At 46.3% G+C, this 17,418-nt stretch overlaps 2 long non-coding RNA genes across 2 annotated transcripts; both read left to right on the top strand.

Annotated features, from left to right (window-relative positions):
• The first annotated feature begins 396 nt into the window (after positions 1-396).
• Positions 397-6,307, top strand: LOC134158583 (uncharacterized). The gene is made up of 2 exons (XR_009962825.1): positions 397-2,209; positions 5,514-6,307. It is a non-coding gene; the product is annotated as an uncharacterized LOC134158583 (long non-coding RNA).
• Positions 6,308-10,969: 4,662 nt separating this feature from the next.
• Positions 10,970-16,467, top strand: LOC134158581 (uncharacterized). The gene is made up of 2 exons (XR_009962824.1): positions 10,970-12,374; positions 13,234-16,467. It is a non-coding gene; the product is annotated as an uncharacterized LOC134158581 (long non-coding RNA).
• Positions 16,468-17,418: the final 951 nt, after the last annotated feature.

Genomic DNA, 17,418 nt, shown 5'->3' with positions numbered 1-17,418 from the left:
CTGCACTCTGCTGGAGGCTGAGGATAAAGTAGCCTTGTGTAGCTACCAGTTGTGCTAGAAAGTAGTTTGTACAGTTCCAAAAAATACTTTTGACTGCTTTCTTTTAAACTGTGACAGCTTTATGTGAGGACAGTTCTGTGCTGTCTCTTGCCGTGATCCATCTTTGCTCAAACTTCCTGGATGAGCTTCTAAAGTGGAATGGTAAGAAAAGGGTGGAGAAGAGGGATATTCCATCCTCCCTGCTTTGCAGAGCAAAATCTTTGTCATGGGACCCCCAGCGTTGTTGTGGGTTTGGTTGTTTTGGGTTTTTTTTTCTCCTCTCTCAGTGGCATGGCTTTGGTGAATTGTTGGCTCATTCGGGTGTCACTCAAATAGAAAGTGCTCTGTGTATCAGAAGGCAGCAACACTTGGCAGACCGTTGGACCTTCTTCCTTTTTCTTTTCCCCATATAGGAATCAGTCAGGTGTTTTCAGTGTGGGCTCTGGCCAGGGAGGGTTTGCAGCTTTCCTGAATGTTCCTGCTGGTCTGTAGTTCACCAGCGTGCTATGTCATTCTGGTTTGCTAAAACCACTTAAGTCGTGCTGGATGATAGCTGCCTCTGATAATGATTCACAAAGCATTTGGTGTCTTCAGTGAGTCATGGAGACTTAAGATGTATCATTTCATCTATTTATCAGAAGAGTAATTTAGCTGTTGACATTGTTAACAAAACCAAAACCACAAGCAAACAAATGGTTATATGGATAGAGAACAGCCCATTACTATTACTGGATAGAAGTCAGGTGCTAGGCCAAGAAAAACTAGCCCAATTCCTGTTCTTTTACTGCAGTGCAACATAGCCTTGATAAAGTCCCACAATAGCTTGAGTTTTTATATTTATTGCAGTGTTGCATGATGGAGATCTACTCATATCCTTTATTCTGATCTTTCCAGTTTAAATGGCAGCAGATCTGGAGAGGTGGAAATAAACTGGTTGATTTGTTAGTGCCTTGTGCGAAGGGGGTCAGCAGTATCAGAGCTGGAATTGCAATTGCCTAGGTCACAGGAAATTACAGTGAATTCTGTCCTTTATCCTGCTTAGAGGGGCCTTGGTATTTGCAGCCCTCTGTGAGCTCCATGTACAGAAGTCTCTGTAGGAATCAGCCTCCAAATTCACAGGTTAGGGAAGGAGGGTTATATAAGGAGAGGATTAGCTAACATAATTAAACATTAAGCATCTCTCTGCTATAACAGTTACTGAGTGATTAAATTGTTTGAAAGAGAACTATTTGGGTGACAGTAGGGTCTGATACAGGAATTCAAATGTCAAAGGTGATCCCAGGAAAGCTACTGTAGGACCAAGACTCCCAGCTTTCATGCTCGTAAATGTAAATAGCAGTATAATGAGAGCATGATCAGAAATATGCTGAGCTGTGATTAGGGACTGAAGAGGAAGACCCAGTTCTGCCTTCATGTCACACAGAAAGATGAATCAGCAGGTTATATAGAAGAGGAATAGTGCCATGGCAGAAACTGTGTGGGGGAATTGGCAGCTAGAAGGAAAGTTTGAGGCTGCGCAGTTTCAAAAGAAAGCTGTTCAGCAAGAGCTGGTTTTTATTAATTGCTTCCAGGGAATGGTTTTTTATTCTGCCTTACTGCAAGGATGAGAAGTCTTACTCTCTTTTCTGTAATTGAAAGACAGTGACCACAGGAGGACCGTGGCTTCAGCCAAGGGCTGTGCAGTGTGGGGAGAGGGAATTGATCGTTTTCCCATGATGTCTGAAATTATGAAACAGCACAGAGCAAAAAGGGGCTCCATTATGAAAGGATCAAAGCAAAAAACAGCAGCTAGGACTGAGCTGAGTCCTGTCACTCACTTTGAAGTGCCACTCCCTGGGCTATTATTTATAGTTCATTGTCAGCCCAACAATAACAAGTTAATAAATAATCCAGGCATCACTTCTGATAAAGGATTATGTGTGGGACATGGAGTCCGTACCAGGAGCTTTTCCTCCAAGTTCAGACATCTTGGAGTATTGTGCACTTCCTGAATTGAAGTTTCCTCTGTAACATGGTTTCTTTGTATGTGTGCAGTGCCTGGAAGGCAATGAAGGCTGCGGGTGCGTTCATAGGACTTCTGCCTGCTTTGGTGCCCAAGACTGGCAGTGCCTTGGAGGGGAGTGAGAGGTTCAATGAAGCAACATCTCAGTTCTGCAAAAATGTTGGGAAGGTCACTGTGAACAGAGCTGCTGACTTGCCAAGAGACAGGGCCCATCCCTGTCTCTGCCCCAGAGTAAACTCAATGAGGCCAGAGCTTGAGGAAAAGCAGGTGTGATCATAACTGCATATATACAAGGGGAGCTGTTTTATGGCAAAGCCATGGTTTGGGCATTCTCAGATGTTTGCGTGCTTGGCCCCACCAGTGTTTTTTTATTGGTGTGGGTGTGGGTGTCCATAAGTACAATAGAGTCATTAAGATGGGAGGGAGATCAAGCTTTTGCTTGTAGCAGGGGTAGGATTTGTTAATTCAGACATTGCGGAAGTACTGGTTTGGAAAAATCAATGGTTGCTCTAAAAGTTATGTAGAAATATCTGTGGACATGGCAAAGGGCTAAACAAGACAAGGCACCCCTGAGCCAAATGTTTCTGCTTCAGGTGGGTAGGTGTTGCCTATCTCCTGTTATCCCTATCTCACCCCAGTAGGCTGCTGAGAGAGTGAACATTGCCATATTTCCACCAGAAAGGGATGGGTGCAGCCCACAGGAGACCCAGGGTTAAGCCTACATCTTGTTCTGCAGCAGTGGGATTTTGGAATGATGTAAACTAAGAAACTAATGTTTGATCCTGATTGTTGGGTTACTCCAGAATGAGTGATGCCCTTCCTCCTGTGATAGGTAGGGTAACCTGTATTAATGAAAAGTGAAATCTGCGGTCCACGAAGTTGAGTTTGTTCTACTGATTTTTTTGAGGCAGGGTGCATCACCCAGGTTAGCACCTACATTTAATAGCTTTTAAAGCTGTTAAAAGTTCAGGAACTACAGGAAGTCAGTGGAAGGGTGGGAAAAATTTTAATGGAGCTTTATCTATTTGTGGTAATCCATTTGCTGTAATCACTCTGTTAATTATTAATCAATGTTTTAAAGCTTAGTACTTCCAGTAGCAGATTGGGCTTCAGGGCTCATCTGGTATACCCTCAGAGCCACTTCTCTGGCTCTGTAGACAGTGACGTCCCTGTCAGATGCCATGTCATGACTTTTGTACCAGAGAAATTAGACAAGTATATAAAAGGAAGTGCTAGTATTTGCTACAGAATAGTGTAAAAGTTAATGAGAACGGCACTGATGAGTTGTATCAGTGGGACAAAGCCATCAGGAGTTCACCTCTGGAGGTAAACTGCATTGCTCTGAATGCCCTGTGCCTGTAGATAATACAGTAAATGGGAGTTGCCACAAGGATATTTAAAAGGAATTTCATATCTGTTATCCTAGGCTAGAGCTGTAATTTTATGAGATGGGGATATCAACAGTGAGATTAAAATTGTACAGTAGTTTACAGAACTAATTAGAATTTTATTGTGTGTTGTGCACTGCAGTATCACAAGATAAAACACATTCAGATCCCTGCTAATTACCCTGCCTGTGGAACAGATGTCAGTTGGAATAGCTGGACCCTAAAAATGTATTCCTATTAAATTCTGCAGAAGCATTCCATTAGCACATCAGTTCAGGTACAGGCGTCAGACCAGGGCATCCGTTGCCTCCGTGGAGGTCTGAGTACAGGCCTTGTCCCAGCAGCTGCTCTGGCATCTGCAAAGTGCTGAGAAAATGGGGCAGTGCTGAAGAAAGGATCAGATTCCCAACCAAGGTAGGAGAAAGCAGGTCTTGCAGTGATCGTATTTAGTATTTCCAAGTAATTTCTGATAAGCATGAAAGATAACACAGTTTTGAGTCCTTTCTCCTTCTTCCCTTTGAATTGTGTGTGTGGGAGGGGGATGCGTTTCCCAGTATGAAGAAATGCATGGGCAAATTGTCTTTGGGGGAGGATTCTGAATGCAAACCCCACAGGCTTGTTTGTACAATGAGTTGGTCTTTGTCATCCCTGCTGGGTACATATGCTTAATCTGGGCCTAGAGAGTCTGCATGTGGTCATAAAGCAGGAGCTTTCATTTTAAAGCTTCTTGTTATTCCCATAAGCTTTAAAAGATAGATAATATATTGGCCTGGAGCTGAGACCAGGAGAGGTCTTGGCAGGGCCACCACCCATAAGGGCTAATTGTAGTACACCACAAACTCTGGACTAGTAAGGCCGGGTAAGGCCAGTTCTCTGATCCATGACCATTGAAGGACTGTTACGATCTGGGGCTCAGTCTTCTGAAGAGGAAACAGCAAGAGGATTAGTGGGGCAGGGCTTGCCTTTCTAACTCTGCCTTCCAAAAGATCCTTCTGGCTCACCCCATAAAGGGTTGCAGTTACAGGACTCACCTATATTTGTGTCTTTATGTGCTCATCTGTGGGGTCAAAGCCAATTACTTCACATTATTGAGGATCATTTCATCCCCACCACCACATCACAATGAAGCCAGGAAGTAATGTTATATACAAGAGCCAACTTTCATTCCTTAATTTATTTAGATTAGTTTAAGAAAAAATTACTTTCCAGAAGTTTGAAATTTTCTAAATAAATGTCATCCATATAAAAATACAAACAATAGTAATAACAATAAAAGCAAGACATTCAGTGGCCCGTACAATCTTGCCCTACAGCAAAATCAGTTGTTGATCAAAAAATGAGGATAAAAAATACCCACTTTGCCATTCCAGAAAGCCAGAGGAAAACCAGAGAAACCTGATAAGGCATCCACTGAAACAACAAAATTTAGGGGATGCTGAATCAATAATAATAATGCGGAGCATAAATTCCCAAGGCCTGGGGCTTTATGGAGGATACCCTGCCAGCAGCATCTCCAGTTTGTCGCTGCCGAGATTGTCCAAGTGGAGGGCACACTTATTTTCTCTGTGCTTGCACCGGAGGTTTTGAACTGGCTGAGTCATGTGAATCCTAATTCCATAATTTCCCTTCCCAGGATCAATACCTCTCTTTGAGCTTCTCAGCAGACTCTGGTACCTTGATGAGGGCCTTTACCCTCTTCAATCATTTTCGTACCTTTTGTATGCTTCACAGAACCCCAGGTGATGAGGAAGGAATTGATTCTGGTATAGTTCCGTTGTTAGACAGGGTCTGCTCTTGAACATGCTATGCTTTTCTAGCTGAAAAGCTGTAACAGAGTGATCTCTGACTTGCTATGAAGCATTTCATGTTGTTGAGATTGCTGGCCCTGGGTGAGGGGATTAGAGGACGATCAGCTCTCTGGCCAAATAGACCTTTATAATTTAATGTAGAAGTGCAGTTATCATCCTAATACACAGAAGTGAATAGTTTTCCTGAGTAGATCAGCTGCCTGCCCTCCCATGTGTACCACAAGCAAGGAGGAAAGGTGTACCACAGTTGGGTCATCTTCTCTTCCTGACTCCTAGGAGAGCAGTTTGCTTGTGACAAGGAGCAGTGGCAACTGGATGACAGCTATGAAGAAGGAGCTGCTCTGAACCATGGAGACAGAGTTGATGGTGGAGTTGGTGAGTGGTTGTGCTGTGGTTGTTTCTGATTCTGAAATGGAAGGAAAGGCCCAGGGCTGATTAGAAGTACAGAGGACCAGCTGAGCTACAGATCTACTCCAAGAGGCTGCATGTAACTGATTTGACATCAACTGATTTCTTAGAAATGAGGGGGTCAATGGTGGGGAGTGGGGTGTCAAACTATATCCACTGACATCAATGGACCATCAGTAGCATAGGCTCAATGCTCCTGGTGGTAGGGGATTCTCTGGATTATCAGAAACATTATCTGTGATGGCAAAGTCACGATTTCCACTTTGTATCTGCATGACAGAGTGAGTAGGGGGATGAAGCCTCTGCCAATACCTGCAGAAAGCCTGTCCTCTCATTTGTAGCTCTTTAATGTCCCATAAAGCAAAAAGGAAACTTGAAAAGGTTTTCAGTCCAACATTATAACCTGAAAATCTCTAGGTAGCTCTGTCACTCTAGTGTCTTTGCCTTCTCCTGACTGTTGGAAACATGAGCTATTCTTCAGCTGGTGGTACACTGAGTCCAACTTCCCCCTTTCCCAAAACACCAGAGTACAAGTGAAGCCCTTGCTGGGTGTGTCATTCACCCTGCTGTTTGAATTGCCCAGCTGAAGTTTATTTACCTCTGTTCATTGTCACAGTCCTGAACTTGACAGATTTATCAGTGAAGACAATATATGCCCTGTGGAAGAAAGGAAGGAAGAAAAAATACATTCAAAGAAGAGCAGCTGACTGTCTCGTGTAGCCTCATTAATGCAGACATTAAAAGCAGAGGAAGAGACAGGAACTACGAAGTCATCTTGAGTCACTTCTGTATCCCTCCAACTGTATTGCACTTTTTTATTTAACATCTGAAACAGCTTCCTCATTACACTTTGGCTGCTTTACTGCCCTTCTGCGGATGGGATGGGAATGCCTTGTAAAAGGGTGGCAATTTACTGTGACCATCTGCTCCTTCTAATTAGAACCACTATTGTTGTGAACTGTTGCATTCTTCCTTCCTGCAGATTAGGCCAATCAGGCTAATGGCTATGGTTTTCTTTGACAAATATTTCCCACTGATGCAACTCCATTAGTGTTAATGGAAGCAAGAGGGGTGTTCAATCAACTCATATCCATAGGACTAATTTACATCCCTACTAATATGAGCCGGTCTTTAACTATGAGACCATCTGTGGGGTGACCTCTAGACAGGGCTTTTCAGAAAACGTTTCCTTGGTATTTTCAAGGAAAAATCTGGAGAAGGCTCAAGAGGTTTCTCTCAGCCCCTGCTCTAGAGGTGGGCTCTTGATTCTGGGTATTGCCAAGAGCTTATGCAGACAAGTACTGTCCTAACCGAATACTTAAAGGTGGAGTATAGTCTTACCTTATTTCCACAGAAGAAATGTTACTGTCTGGAGATGTCCAGTTTGCTGTTTTCTCAGTGGCATTTAATACCGCCATCTCAATGGAACTGCAGTTGTCCATGTCTGCCACATTCCATGCTCCCACAGAGTGATTTTGGGGGGAGAAGGCTTGCAGTAAATACTCTTTTACATTGTTGCTGTCAGTGAGGTTTGTGTTGTCACTAATTGTAACTGGAAACAGAGCAAGTTAGACTAAGTTGTCTGCTCTGAAAGACAGCCATCTTCAGACTTCATGCCTTCAGGGTTTTCAGCCAAGGAAGTATTTGCTTGCACAGTGCTCACTATGTAACACGAGTGCACGAGAAGCATACAAAGAGAAAGTGATGTGCTATAGTCCTCCCTGAATGACAGGAACCCCTTATCTGCTCCTTCCCCAGTTAGGAAATGGACTAGGTGGAACTCATCAGTCACCAGATTTAGCCCCTGCTGTTGTGGGTACTGTATCTGTAAATGAAACCAGCGCTCCTTGTGAGTAAATCTCTTCTGGATCCCATACAAATGGCAGGGATGGAAAAGCTAAGGGGGACAAGATTTTGGGCTGTCAGTTCCTCCCGTCACCCCATAGCTATGAGTGTGCCAGGCCCCACCCTTTCTTTGCCACATCTCTGCTCCGGGTTGCTGTTTCACAGCTGTGATTGCTGTGTATCATGCTTTTGTTGCAAGCAGAAGTTGGACAACAAGCAAATGAAGCGAAGGGGACCTGCTTGCCAGGAACAAGTGACTTCACAGCTGTGCCTCCCAGCCCAGGTTGTTGTGCATGCTGTACTTCCATGGCCCTCTTGACCTTTAGCACCCTTCTGGTCAAATTAAATTTGCCCGTATTGTCAGAAGCTACAGGAGCTGATGTGAGACAGTAGCCAGAATCAAAGGTCAGGCTGCTATTTACTCTGCAGCTACATTCTCTGTAGTATTAAAAGCCATTTTCTAGGATTGACCATAAGTGTCTGTCAGCATCAAAGTAACCTCTTCACCTTTGTCTTTACAGCCATTGCCATTGAGAAGGGCAAATTGTTAGGAAGAAGGAAAGGGAACAAAGCCGCGAAACAACTTCTCCACCAGTTCTGTGGTTTCAAGAGCCTTATGTCCTTCTATGCAAGTTTAGGCAAAAAGATTAAGGGAGAAATAAAGCACCCTAAGGAAGGAAAGACAATGTGGAACTCTGAGATCCAGACAGAGGTGGCTTACCTAGGTAGGTTGTGTTTGCGTGGTACGCCTCAGGTATCATGGTTACATTGAAGTCACTTGCAGTTGCATTCTGGAGCAAATCACATCTATGTGTATATGCTGGGACAATTAGTGTCCCAATGAAGAGGAGTTGCACCAGGAAGAGGAAAGTTGCCATGATCCACTTTGATGTCTCTGCTTCACGTACCTGCACCTGGGAACTGAGAAAGCCTCACACTTTCCAGCTTATATATACTCTGGTTTTGATGAGGTAAATGCAAATGTTTCCTCCTCCCTATGCAGCTCACATGTGCACACCCCCAATGGGAGGTCTCACTCATGCTTTTTGAGATGACTTCATTCTACCTGTTTAGCCTCTGAGTGAACTGATTAAAATAAAGGGGCGACGAGTGAGAGGGATCAAAATGGACAGTGTGCATGTCACTGAGGAACCCATAGGCTGAAAATGAAGTCTCTATATGTGTATATCCCTTGAGCTGCCTTTGCATGGTGTACATTGTGTTTTGTGCTTGCATGCTCACAGCGCTTGTAACCTCTTGCAGAAACCCACATTCTGGAAATGTGGAGGAATATCTGCAGTCCTGTTTTAGCTTGAGTCCAGGCTTTTCATAAAGGCCAAGCTGTTACAGAAAATGTAGGAAACACATCAGGGGTACATCCTCATAGAGATGGTCAAATACAGCCTCTACTTCTCCTTGGAGAAAGCTGGGTAGTCAAGGGCCAAGATCCTATTGAAAGGATGGTCTCTCTGACTTTGGACCCCCTTTCACAGCACTTCACTGGTGAATACACCATGTTCTTGTTAGGGGGCTGATCACTAATGTGATTACCTTGACAAATCATTTTGGCTGTGCCCTTCAAATAATACTGGATAAATTTCTCTTTCCTTTGCTCTTGCCTGGATTTCTCCATTGTCCCCAGCAGACCATTCCCTGGGGTTTTCAGAAGCTGGTTTTGCAAGTGCTCTTTGAGCTACTGGGGTGGTGCTGATGTGCAGTAAGAAAGTTTTGGTGAGAACGGGAGCACTGCCTCATTTCTGTGAGCAGGAAGGGTTCCTCCCGGATGCCTTCCACCTTGTTGGGAAAGGAGCAGCAGGTACAGTCCCGAGTGAAACCCAGGGTGTGTGACACCCAGTAATTAGAGCTGGTGATGATCCTGAATTGGTTCCACTGAAACAGAGATCACTCCAGAACCTGTTTCTAGTGCTAATTCCACTGAGGGCAGTTGTTTCCAGCTGTCAAAATAAGCAATATACTGAATGCATAGGTACTCCAGATGGGCTGGATCCTCAAAAAGGAAAAGGCTATGCCCTTTTTTTCCCCTTATCTGCCTTACACTTGCAGACATATAATTGGCAGCCCACAGGAAGCTCCTGGAGAGTGTTTATGCTGCAGTTTTGGCAGATCTACCTCCTCCACTTTGTCCCAGCCTGTGCTGAATCACCAGAGAGGCTGGGAGAGTGGGAGGTCTGGATTTCCCTCCCTGTGCTCATCTTCCTTTTTTCCAACCCCAAAGTGCCTCACCATCCTGCCAGTGGCCCGCAGCTTTAGAAGGAGCCTGTTGTGTTAAATGTTTCAAATAAAAGTTGAGCAGAAGTGGAAGAAAAAGGGGAAGTACAAGAAAAAGAATAGGTGAGTTCACGACAAGCAGAGCAAAAGGAGAGCAGCAGGAAAGAGGCCCGAGAAAGAGAGGGTGTGTTGGAATAGTTGTTCCATGTTCAGTGGTGCTAACATTGGTCAGAGGTAAACTTGGCCTTAATGCACAGTGTGGAGGAAATGGTAAACTGAGCTTTTCTGGCTTGTTAAGTTCACAGAATCAAATTCTCCCCCAGAGCCCCATTTCCTTGTGGTTTTCTCCTTGTGTTCTGCCCTACTTGGAGCTTCTCTGAGCAGTGTCTGCAGCTCCATTGATACTCAGCATCAGTGGACAGTGCAGTGCTGAGTTCAGAAAGGCTCTGCATGTTCCCCTCAATGCCGAGAAGCCAGGAGAGAGTCGCCAAAGTCCTCTGGAAATAGGAACTATTCTCCCCCCCCCCTTATTGCACAACCTTTCTGCAAGCACCTTAAGGACTGTGATAAGTAAGTCAGCAAAATTGAATGGGGGAAAAAGCAAATAAAAATGGAAACGGGGGATTTTGCAAGCACAACTTCACTAGTGACGCTATTTGCCCTCGGCAGTTTCATCTGATGTCTCCTTGCAAAATCTCTGTGCCATCTTTCAGTCTGTGAGGATGACTCAGTATCATGTCACTGGAACAAACAGTTGATTATTTAGATATGTTTGCCTCTCTGAGATAATTAATTTTGAAAGCAAAGGCAGGATGGGATCATGTCACATACATACCAGGAACATGCTGCTACAGAAGCTTATCCAGGGATGGAAGTGACAATGTTTGTTACATAATGCACACTCAGTGGGGCTCTTCCGCTTTCTTCCTCATCTGTTCTTGAAGAGGTTGAACTTGGTGGGGACAGTGGGAGCTGAGGCCTGTCTCTAGGAGGGGATATAACCAGAAAGCTCTGTCCAGAAGAGAGCTCCAGGAAGCAATAAAATATATATTCTTAGCCCCAAAGGTGACTTCATAGTCATTCATTTAGCCAGGGATAAGCCCACGTACTAAAGCAAATCAAATGGGTGTGAAGTCCAGTGGAGGAAGGGCAAGGAGTTCCTCAGTAAATTCAGGGATGGTTTGGAAATTATTTAGGCATGTTTCCCTGTCTCCCAGCCATACTACACAATATAGAATGACTTGGGTTTTATTCCCCCTTGTCAAGCAGACAGAAGTTATCCTCTTGGCTGTATTTCTCTTTGCTACCACAAGTGGTTTGGTTCTTTCTTATCCTGTCTTTTCATGTACTTTTGGGCAAAACTTAAAACTCTGATTTCCACAAACTGCTTTCAAGGTCAAGTCATGGCCGTTGCCGAGAAAACTTGCGTCATTCTCTGCTTCCTTGCAAGAGGTGGTTTCTGCCACTCAGAACTGGCAGGGACAGCTATTTGGAGCAGGGCCTTTTGCCTTGTTTCTGTGGGGAGGCTCCGCTGTGCCCTGCGTGTGGTTGATACCACACAGGGAAGTGGACAGGAGCAGCAAGGAGACCTCAGGCTACAGTACTGCCCACCACCACTCCTGCGCTGAGGGAGCAAGTATGAGCACAGATGACTCAGACACTGCTTTGCTGTCTGTTCCCGAAGGGAGTGACCCTGGGAGTAACTCAGAAGCTTCAGGCCCCATGGCTCACGTCTTCCAGGAGCTTCCTGAAGGCAGTCTGGCTTGTAGGAGTTTGAATGGAGGTGTGTCAGCAGTTCCCTTGCTATGTAGAACCACGCTTCTGGGACTACTGGTCACTGGGGGATATCCGCACAGCGCTAGCTCCTCAACAGGCTCCATCTCTGCAGACCTGGAGCTCCTGGAAGCCCGATCCTATCTCATTCAAACAGTAGGGCCTCACTGAGCATCACTGGGCCTGGCAATGAAGGCATTGCGTGTGGGTCATCAAAGAGCCTTCTGTACTCACTGGTGCAGAGGGTGTCTGGTCCCTGTTTCCTTTTCCTGCAGTAAATCCTCTCCTTTTTGTCTTCCCCAAAGTTAAATGAATCTTCCTTTTTGTGGGTAGAGGACTGGAATCCCCAGGCATACAGCAGCACTTTGAGTTCAGAGCTCTGCTTCAGGAATGGAGCATATTAGCTGAGAGTCAATCAGAAGCCAGCAAAGGGAAACCTCCTACAATGTACAACCCAGTAGGAGGAGATGGCAAGTGAGGGGGTGTCTTTTGGCAAAAATGCAGCAATTTGGCAACAATTGCATGTAACCACCTGCTTCGCAGTATGGAAATGTGAGTCACAGCTAAACTGAATCAGACTGCCTCTCTGTCACTGGGGTTGCAACAAGCGAAACCATTTGGGTCAAGCAGAGGCTAAGCCAGGGCCAGGGCAAGGTGCTGGAGAAAGAAAGGGGCAGCAGCTAAAAACAGAGAGAGAGAATTCTCTATATTCCTTGTTCTAGTGCTGGATGGGAGAGCCTGGTCTGTGCTGCAATTACACTGGAGAAAGACAGCACAGCCTTGGGCCCAGCACAACATTCTGGGCCATGATTCCAGGCATCCTCTTCACCAGGCTGCTGGTCCTGCATGGCAGAAGGGGACTATGCCCAGCTCAAGCAAGAAGTATGTTTGCTCCCTCCATGGATTTACTGGATATTTGCTCTGGGTAAAGAGCTCAGGGCAGTTGAGATTTACTGTCCTGTTTTGCAAACAGTGTGTTTTGTAAATGTAGGATGTTTTTCACGGCTTGCGCTGCTGAGCTGGCTTTAAAAGATGCCTTGTCTTGGTATTGGTATGGGGTGCGTTACTACTGCTGGGATGGACTTTGCACCTCTTGTTCAGGGGCTTTGGAGCTACAAGTGTCACAGCAGTTCACTGCAGCTTCTGGAAGGCAGATGGAGGGCCTTGCCACACACCATCCTCTGCCTCTATTAAGGAGAGGAGAGAAGAAGCAAAGAGAGGACAGAGTAGGGCAGACAGGGTGTTGTGGCTCACCGGAGTTGCAGATTAGATGAGGAATACATTTTGCATCAGGAGGGATCTGGGAGGCTGCCAACCCCCCACGTGTCACAGGTTTGCTGCGGGGAAACACCTCAGTCCTGGTCCTCTGCCAGCTCAGCTCTCAGCATGTCCCTGCCATGGAATTTCCCACAGACATCAGCAGAAGGAATCTTCAGTTTTAAGGCTGTTTATTCTAGTCTGTTAAGCCTGAAAGGGCTTCATCCAGGCTTGAATAAGAAAAGGTGTATTGTGCTCTGCATAAAAAGTCTCCTTGTTATCTACATCAGAAGGGCCGCAGGGAGAGTGAGGACAGGCGCGCTCTGGCAGTTTGCAAGGGGAGGAATCTGGTTTGAAAGACAAATATTTTGCTAAAGGGCACTTCCCTAAAGTGAGCAGTTTAACAAGGGAATTTTCCTGTTTGCCCTCCATTGTTTCTTTGTACTTTATTGTGAAACTCCTAGAAATTTCCCTGTTCTTCCAGTGGGTTTTACAGGTACAACTTCCCATCATGTTGACCTTCTGCCAGCATGGCCACTTCCCCTTGCTCATACCCTGAACCCACAGGGTGCTTCCTCTGGGAGATGGTGCTGGGTAGGATTACCTGGGGAGGCAGGGAAAAGTAGGCAGACCTTGGTACATCTTGACCTATGGACAAAACACACATGAAGTTACACCCCATTGTGCTGGAAGGCAGGGTCTGTTGTTGAAGGGTATGTGTAGCACCTGGGTAAATGGAGCTGGTCATTCTAAGCAGTAGGCTTGAGATATCCTTATGCAAACGAGCACTGTTTGCTCATGCAAACCTGCCAAAGGCAGAAAGGTGAGACAGCCCAGGTGCAGCTCTCCTGCCAGATACACAGAAGCCACTGCAAATCTCATTTTGCACTGTGAAAAGCCCAATAAGTTTGGTCCCCAAATGATCCTTCATTACAAGAGGTAGGAGAAATAGCAGCCAGGAGCTTGCTTTCTCTGCAACTTGGAGGTGTACAGAATAGTGTCTGGGTTTACTTGCTTCCTCTCCTTCCTCTTTCCCAAAGTGGAGATGAAGTCCCTGCCCTCTCGTGCAATCCTCCTCCTTGGACCATAATTATTATTGACCTCTTTCTATGTCTGCTGAGCCTGTCTGGAAAGAAAGCCCTGTTTGCTGTCCTGGTGCTGCTGCTGCCCTCTTTCCTGGTTTTCCATTTGTTTCCATTGCAGTCCCTTCTATCCCTAAACCTGTCCATAGGAAAGGAATCTGTCCAGAGCAGTGCAGGTGTTTCGGTGCCATCTCTAAGCAGGTCTGGTTGTGAGGACAGACATCAGCACTGGGCTTCAGGTACGTGTGACACCTTCTTGAGGAATGGAGTTCGCCTTGGTAGGATCCAAGCCCTGCAGATCCAAACAGCACAGCAGGAGCTCAGCGGGCATCCTGTCACTGTGACACATGGTGTATTTACCTTTGTAAGAAAGCCTGTTTGTACAGAAACATTATCATGCAATGCAGAGGGTACACCCCTGTTTGCACGGGTGATGGCTCTTGCCCTGGTGCCACGGGGACAGGCAGCTGTCAGAGGCTCCTGCTCTGCCGGGGGTGCTGCAGGGGAAGGCAGGCAGCTCCGGGGGTAAGGGTTTTGGACAGGAGAGAGCAATAGCCCTGAGTTCAACAGCTGATGGGATAGGTGTTGGATAGAGACAGCTGCCCAGGAGATGGCAGCAGCTTTCCACTCACTGTACCTGGACTTGCTGTGCTGGTTCTGGTGTGTGCCAGCACGGGGCCAAGAAGGTAAAAACCTCTCTCTGCTGTCCCACTGCAGAGGGGCTCGGCACCCACCCCACACAGGTCTAGCACGCCTGGGAATGTGTGCCACTGTCCTGTGGGGAATCAGGAGACTGCCGTCCCTAGAAAGTATCTTCCATTCCTCGGTGTCTGTGTGGGAACCCACACCATTTGTTAAGTTAAACGCTAACCCCAACAGTGAGTGTTTGGTGCAGCTCAGTGAGAGGTGTGGGAAACCCCATCCACCCCCATGTTTCCCCACACACGCTGTCTGCTTCCCCTCTGTCCCCTGGCAGAGGGAGCTGGGGTGCTGGCAGGGAGTAGGGAGCAGGGAACCTGGTGCCAGGTTGCACCATGGCTCAGATCCAGGCTCACTGCCTCCAGCCTCCTTGAAAGTCATTTCCACCTGATTTACATTTTACATACACCCTGTCATGCAGAAGCAGGAGCAGGCAGCATCAGGAGGGAGGAGGCAGGGATTCTGATGAGCTGAGCCGTGACTGCACACAAACAACCCTCAGGAAGGAGCAAAGGAGAAAGAGACAATGTCTCTTTAGTCAGAGCTGCTTCTTGTGTGCTTTCCTCCTCATGTGGTCGCCCACAGTGCTCACACCATCCCTATCCACATTTCCAACAATGGTCAAATGCCTCGGGTGCCGAGTGGGTCACAGGGTGTAGTTGGGAAAGGGGATTTCTATTTCATATTCGTTGCACATTCTGAAGGGTGCTGTGTTTGGGGGGGTGGCTGAAAGGGTTAAGAGGGCTGAGGCTGAGCTTCACAGGTGTGAGTGCTGCTGAGTATATAAGTGGGGCTTGGGCAGGCCTGTGCTGTTCCTACCGTTGTGGCAGTGTTGGAGGTACTGTTTCATATGTTATCATGGTAAAGGTATGGATAAAATCTGGTCTGAAGGAAGTGGGGAGAAGCAAGAGGGGCTTTAAATGGGAGGATGTGGTTGTGGTGGTCTGGGGACTGCTGTAATGGGCTAGAATTTGCTTGGCTTAGTTCTCCTACTACTGCCATAACGAGCTTTGCCTTTAAGGCTGGGCAGGAGAGTGTCTTTGCTAGTCACTGTGGTCTCTCTAACTCCCAGGGGTGTATACACAAATCTATTAACTTCTCTGATGTTTGTAGTTAATGTGGAGGGAGCAAAGAAGGTACGCACAGGGGAACAGGATGGTGTGAGAAGCTGTCTTCACCTGGCATTTTTATATTGAAAGAGGCTATTTCTGGAGGTAGTAAGGAAGTATCATAATGTGCTGGAGATGGCTCAGGCCATAGTGGCCGGCTGTGGAGATGTTCTAGGTCTCAGGAGCTGGCAGGGCTGAAGATTGGCCCCAGGGCATGCGACCTCTGCCTGGAGGCTTTTTGAGTCTTGGATTTAGCAGTTGGTGATGTTAGCAAGACAGCAGTGACCCCGTGTGAGAACTGTGAGGATTACAATCAGTACTGGTTTCCAGTCAGGTGGCTGGATGGAGATCCTTCTTCTAGTGGCTGGTGCGCCTTGACTGCTAGCTGCCACAGGCTTTGCCAGGCTGGAAAACAGGTTGCAGCCTGTGGAAATCCATGCTTGCTAGCGCGGTATCTGCAACTTCATTCCGGGAAGGTAGTTTCCAGCTTTATGGTGATGCTATGTTTATTTATTACTGCTTGCCTCCTATCATACATTTGTCCTCCTGAACTTGTCAACAGGAAGGTGACTTACAGTGAGAATGGAGGGAGAAAGGATGTTTCCAATCCGTAGTACATGTTTAATCCTCACTTTCTATTGATATTTGTGGATTTTCGATTTAATCAGTAATGAATGTGCCTGGCAGTTGATTTTGCAGGACCCTTGGTGGGCTCTGACCACTGTGGAGTGGGTTCTGAGCAGCCCTTTCTTAGTCTGGGGAAATTCTGAGGAGTAATAAAGTTGCTGTAATGAATTGTAAAAGATACTACTAAAAGTTACCAATTTCTTTCCTGGTTCATTCTGGCAATTGTGAATGTATTCTCTGCTTTTTTAAGCAGGTCATGTGTGTTTCACTTCTTGCTAGGGAAGCTATAAAGGGCTGGGTGCTGTAAGGGAAGCCAAAGAAAAAGCTCTTGCATTAAGAAAAGCTGCTATGAGTGGATTTTGTCTCGCTTTTCTTAGCCATGACACTCCCACGTCCTTGAGGCACTTGAGGAGGTAGTCCCCCTGTTTTCCCACTCTAAGCCACTGTAAGCAGTGCACTGTGTGGCCTGTGCTGGCTCTATGAGGCTGGCCAGCTGGGCTATGCAAGTACTGAGGTTGGTGTGTTCCTGGATAGCGACTAAGGAGCAACGTGAGCTGCAGTTTTAGTTACTAGGAGCCTTTAATACTAAGTAGGTTAACAGGCACTGAGGAAAGGGCTTGTGGAAGAGAGCTGTGTAGTGCCCCCTGAGAAAAGTGCACGTGTGCAAAAAAGCACCCTGTAGAACTTTGCTGTTTTATTTGTGCTTTGATAAAATGCTTCCCTCTCTTAGCACCTTGAGTAATTTGTGTTTGTGGTTGGCAACTTTGCCCTGACTGGGGGGAAGAAAAAATAGAGGAGGAAAACTATTAGAGATGCTTCACCTAAGCTGGAGATTCAGCAGTGTCTTGGCTTCCTGCCATCTTCAAACATAGCAGCAGAACCTCTTGTGTTTAGCCCCAGAGGAGTCCCTAATTAGTGAAGAAACTGCAAAGCTCTGAACATGTTTGGGAATGCTTTAGTGCAGTGGCCCCCTGAGGTTCATTAAACAAATTAATTCAAAGCAGTCAAATAGCTGGGATCTTCAAAGTGACAAGGACCTCAGTCCCAGAGAAAGCAGCACAGCCATGAAAGCAAGCTGGCATCACAAATCAAATGTTTTATAAAATGAGTGGAGTAAAGGCACCCAGATCTCTGCAGCATGCCAGGGTTCAT

Source organism: Pezoporus occidentalis, unplaced genomic scaffold (assembly GCF_034315485.1).
Source record: "Pezoporus occidentalis ecotype Australia unplaced genomic scaffold, CSIRO_AGI_Poc_V1 ctg130, whole genome shotgun sequence".
In the NCBI taxonomy this organism is placed as follows: Eukaryota; Metazoa; Chordata; class Aves; order Psittaciformes; family Psittacidae; genus Pezoporus; species Pezoporus occidentalis.
Note: the sequence above shows the minus strand (reverse complement) of the source record. Positions and strands in the feature narration are given on the sequence as shown.